We start from the raw sequence: 5,896 nt of genomic DNA on the forward strand, positions 1-5,896 counted from the left end.
ATTGACCTGGAAAGATGTGGGCAGTGGAGTCCCGCAAGGCTTCGTCCTTGGACGGGTCCTTTCCAACGTCTTCATCAGTGACTTGGACAAGGGTGTGGAGAGCACCCTGTCCAAATTTGCAGATGATACCCAATTATGGGGCAAAGTTAACATACCAGAGGATAGGGAATAGATCCAGGTGGATCTAGACAGTTTGGAAAAATGGCAGAATGAAATAGGCTGCAGTTCAGCAAAGACAAGTACAAAGTGCTGCACCTTGACAAAAAGAACCACCAACAGACTTACAGACTGGGGGATGCTCTTCTCAGCAGCACAGCAGCGGAAAGGGATCTTGGAGTCACAGTTGACTTCAAGATGAACATGAGTCGTCAATGTGACACATTCCTAACTGCACTTTATTATGCACTAGCAGATGCATGATGAACGGGTCCAGGAAGGAGAAGCTTCCCCTCTATGCAGCACTGGTCAGGCTGCAGCTGGAGCACTGCATCCAGTTTTGGGTGCTGCACTTTGAGAGGGATGCGGAGAATCTTGAGAGGGTTCAGAGGAGGGCCACCCATATGGTCAATGGCCTCCAGGCAAGGCCCTATAAGGAGAGACTGAGGCACCTAGATCTCTTCAGTCTTCACAAGAGAAGGCTGAGAAGTGATCTTGTGGTTGCCTATAAATTAATCAGGGGAAGGCAGCAGGGAACAGGAGATGCTCTTTTTGCTAACTAGGACACCCCCTGGAGTAACTAGGAACAACGGCCACAAACTGACAGAGAGCAGATTTAGGTTGGACATCACAAAAAACTTCTTCACAGTAAGTGTTGCCAGAATCTGGAATGGGCTTCCAAGGGAGGTGGTGCTCTCCACTATGGGGGTCTTCAAAAGGAGACTGGACAAGCATCTAGGTGGGGTCATCTAACCCCAGCCCTCTTTCCTGCCCAGGGCAGTGGCTTGGACTCGATGGTCCCTTCCGACCTTAACGTCTATGAATGTATGAATCTATGAACCCCAGAACCTCCTTTCTGGTTAAAACAATGATCCTCTGTGGCTTCACTGACATCCTATTATAATATTAACCATTTTCTTTTTCTTTCCTTTCCTCTCCTCTCCTTTATCCATAATTTCATAAAAATCTATATCATACTAATATAGGAAGTTTGAAAAGTTTTATATCAGTTTGCTAAAGCCAAGAAAATAAAGAGCAATGCAAACAGTAATTATTAAAAGAAAAATATTAAAATGCATGTAGCAGGACCCATTGTGTTTCACTTAATGGCCTATGGCTTGTGCTATTCTGTAGGGCCTAAAAGCATGAATATAAACTTCTGGCAAAATTGTGTGGTTTTACTTCATAATCAACTGTTTTTAATATCTAGTAAATGTAATACTAGAAAAGGAGTTAGTCATTAAAGCTATCTCCAACTTTCAAGGTTGCTCTATACCAGGGGTTTTCAACCTTTTTTAACAAGTGTGTCCCTTTGGTCTCAAAGTTTCAGCTCATGTACCCCTTTATATTAAAATTATTTAGTGGTGGGGGCAAGTGCCCCACCTCTGGCCCCCAGCAGGTAAGTCTGTGGGCAGGAAAGTCTGTGGGGGAGGGGGAAGGGCCATGGGGGGCCAGATCAAGGCCCCCATAGTGAGGGAAGGAGTGGGGCACAGACAGGGGTAGGAGCTATGGTGAATGGGACATCAGACAGGTCATGGGACAATTGGAGCCCAGGTGGCTTGTCTGATCTGTGTGCGGGGCAGAGGTGGCTGCTGGAGCATGCTCGGCTTTGCACGCCTCCACAGATGCCCTGGGACTGGTGCAACACCATGTGCATCCCACCGCCAGTGGGCACAGTGCAGCCTGGCGGTGGCAGACAGATGGCATCGCACCTCTATTGGGGTAGCTGCAGCAGCATGCAAAGCCCAGTGCACAACGGCACCCACCTCTGCCCTGCGCACAGATTGGGGCTGGGGGGCACGTGCCACCTAGGCCTCTGCCAGGTGTGCACAATGGTGAGAGCCCCCTCCCCTTCCCCTTTACAACCTTTTTAAGTACCCCTAGGGGTATGCATACCCTGGTTGACAACCACTGCTTTATATTGTCTGTGCATCATTGGTAATATACTGTGTTGAGTTAATAGACATGAAAATGCCAACTAATCTATATGTCTAGCTCTGCATCTTTTTAAAATGCTAATAGTTTTAATCCTTTTATGTGGTCACAGCTCTTGTTGCTTGAATTTAAATGGAAACAAATCATCCTGCTGAGAGACAGTTTTCAACATATGTGCCAGTTTAAAGTTTGAATTGGCTGATTGTATGCTGTTCTGAGATTTGATATATTCCTTCATTGCAATTTATGATACAACAGATCTTTTTGGTCTGGTACTGTTTTGTATTTGTAATTTCTCTTGTTCTGTTTCTTTTGGATTCCTTATAAAAACTGTTAGCTGGTGTTTGGTTATTTTGTTCTCAAAAAATAGAAATGGGATATTTGATTTGAAATTGAAAGAGTTCCAAAAAACAAGGTAAAATGGTTTTCAGCATTGCACCTGGCACCAATTTTGTTCATTATAATAGCAGTTTCACTTTCTGATGTTTAGAATGTTTTTCCCTTCCTTATCACTGTGGGAATCACAGGTTATTGGCTAACTAATTAACTATCCAAGGCAAAAAAGTGAAAATTATTATATGCAAAATGCCCTCAAATGCACAAAGGAGATAAACTGGAAAAAACAGATCTACTTTTCTTCTCAATTCTTTCACTTATCCTATGCCTTGCCATTACTTTTAACAAGAAGAAGGGGTTCCCCCACAAGCAGTGATTTTTAAGTTGAATATATCTTTAAAACAACATAATAGATTGTGCTTAAAGTAGTATGCATGTGTACCTTGTGTATTAAATCCAAATTCTATAGTAGAGACAGATCTGCTATGACAAATGACTCTATAGAGGATCTGCTTCCTGGAGTAGGGCCTGTAGTGCTCATTTATATGAGGAAGCTAGTGGAGTTACATGTGTGGAGGAAGAGAGCCAAGGAACATCTCTGGAGAATTCTGTTTCCAAAGAGGCTATTAGAAGTAGCAATAAGGTCAAAGACCATTTCTGAATAGTTTCTGAGACTTCATTCCTGAAAGCACTCAGCATGTACTTAACCTTACGTGAGTTCTGAAGAGACTTAAATGGCCTTAAGGGGTAAAATAGCCTAATTTATATAAAATGAACTTTCCCTCCCAGGAGAACTTACACCACCGTCCAGCTATCTTGTGCAACATGCAGTTTCATTCTACCTGGGAGAAATTTTACAATCTTTGCATCCTCCTTTGCCTAAGGAAGGGCACATGAACCCGAAAGCTTGCATTTTTTGCAACTGTCTAGTTGGTCTAATAAAAGATATCACTTCTACCACACTGACAACTTAAATGTGCTTAAGTGCTTTTGTGAGTCGGAGCCAATACAACAGCCCCCAAAAGTATCTGGTTTGCCTTGTTTCCTGAGAAAGACTCTATTGTAGGTCTTTCAGCAGATCAGTGGAATGAAGTTAGCATAATTAGTCATGAACTTAACGTTTCATATGTGCTTTATCTGTATCTGTTTCCTGCTAGCTTCTAGTACTAATGCCAAAATTTATGCATCATAAAAATTTCGATTCATGGACTCATTGTTCACTTTGATATGTTTATGATGGATGAATCTACACACCTAAGAGTTTTCTTATTCCTGTCTTCTCCTTCAGTTTGACCTGATATTGTTTGTGATCTTCTTAATATGCATTTCTGTTCTATTCTGGTCAGAATATTCCTATTTTTTTCTATTCCTGTGTCCAGGAAGATGTTGGTATATAGCTGAACAACAATAAAAACTAGTCAGCAAACCAGTATATTTGCATTTGTTTCCTGAAAAATGGACGTAAAATACAAATGCCATTTGAATGTAATGTTTATTCAGCAGAGCTTGAGTAGGCTCTTTCAGCTGAAATTAGCATAACCAAAAATATTTAAGTGAATGCAAAATGTGTTCTCTCTGTCTCCAACAGGCAATTGGAGAGAGAAATGAAATTAAATGAAAAGGCATCTTAAAATCCCAGCTTTCAATTCCTGATTATTAGTGTGTTTGCTAACTCATCTAAATCTTAAAAAATAGGCAAGTAAGTTATTTTAATCCAGTCTTCTTGTCTGTATGTGGAATAACTATAATGAATAGCATGCTTATAGAGCAAAAAGTACCACTGCATTATCTTCTACTCAACACCAACACTTATAGCAGTGGTTGTCAACTGGGGGTACCCCTAGTGGTACTTAAAAAGGTTGTAAAGGGTACAGCGGGGATCCCACCACTGTGCACACCCAGTGGAGGCCCAGGGGGCACATGCCCTCCTGATCTGTGTGCAAGGCAGAGGTGGCAGCCACTGCGTGCTGGGCTTTGTGCGCTGCTGCAGCTGCCCTGGTAGAGGTGCAATGCCATGTGCCTGCCACCACCAGGATGCACTGCGCCCCCAGCCCACCTGGTGATGGGTGTCGCACCACTCTCGGGGCAGCTGCAGTGGCGTGCAAAGACCAGCATGCCACATCAGCTGCCTCCACCCAGCACACAGATCAGACAAGCCACCCAGGCTCCAATTATCCCATGACCCAGCCAGGGCTCCATTCACCCCAGCCCCTGCTTCTGTGTGTACCCCACTCCCACCCTCACCATGGAGGTCTTGATCTGCTTCTTCCCCATGGCCCTTCCCCTTCCCCACAGACCTATCTGCTGGGGGGCAAGGGGCGAGACTCAGCCACCACAAATGATTTTAATATAAAGGGCTACATAAGCTGAAACTTTGAGACAGACGGGGAAAGCTTAAAGCTTGTTAAAAGTTGAAAACCCCCAGCTTACAGGTTCAAGGCCTCAAATGTAACCGGATGTCAAAAAAGCCTTGCATGCAGGACAGGGGATTTCACATAAAAAGACTTTGTGAACATAGGGCTTGAGGATAATTTACAGTGATGGAAGTTTGCTTTTTATGCTGACTCCATATGCAATTTCTATGTGACTAGCAATATTTTTTTCCTTAATACTCATGGCATTACTTTGCTTTCATTACAGTTTCTTGATGGTTGATCTAGGGGTTATGAATGAATGAACACGACCATATGTTCCTGAATGGCTGACCTGTGTTATTTTTGATGACTAAGGGCATAGCAGGGACCTCTCCTGGAGATTTTAAATGTCACCGAGCCCTTCTGTGCAGAGATTGAGAGGAATAAATTGCTGCATCTTTCTGTTCTGTGGATAGTGGGCAGAAGGAAGGTACAAAGGACTCCATTTAATGTATGGACAGTCTCAACCTGGTATTTTGGTGCTGTAGTAACTCAGCATCTTTTCACCATGAGATGATACCCTTCATATATGAAGTTTTGGATTAGCTTCAACAAGAAATTTTATCTTGATTCATGAGCCTTTAGACTGGCTTCCATGAGAAACTGTTTCATGATTCATGAAGTTTTGGACTGCTTTCAGTGAGAAGTTGTATGTACATAACGGATAACAGAATTTAGCTCCATAGTTGTAAAATGATCAGACAAAGCAGTGGCAAAAACAGTTCATCAGTTACCAGAAAGGTGAGAGAGAGAAATATGTCTCTTTATGTTCTTAAACATATGGAAGTGAATCAAAGATGAGAGAAAAAGAACTCCTTTTTCCTAGTCATATATCACCAAAACAGCAGTGATATTTTAGCTTTTTATGGATAAGAAAGAAATTTAAGCATTTACATTGGATTATAGGATTCTGGGTCATTTAGTCAAAAACAGAAATAATATTATGCGACTTGGGTGGGCACAGAGGTGGTAGCCACGTTAATCTGAAGCAGTAGTTCTCAACATTTCAGACTCAAGACACCTGTTGGGAAATGCCAGCACTTAATTTTAGCTCT

Source organism: Crocodylus porosus, unplaced genomic scaffold (assembly GCF_001723895.1).
Source record: "Crocodylus porosus isolate Cpor-Errol unplaced genomic scaffold, CroPor_comp1, whole genome shotgun sequence".
Lineage (NCBI taxonomy): Eukaryota > Metazoa > Chordata > Crocodylia > Crocodylidae > Crocodylus > Crocodylus porosus.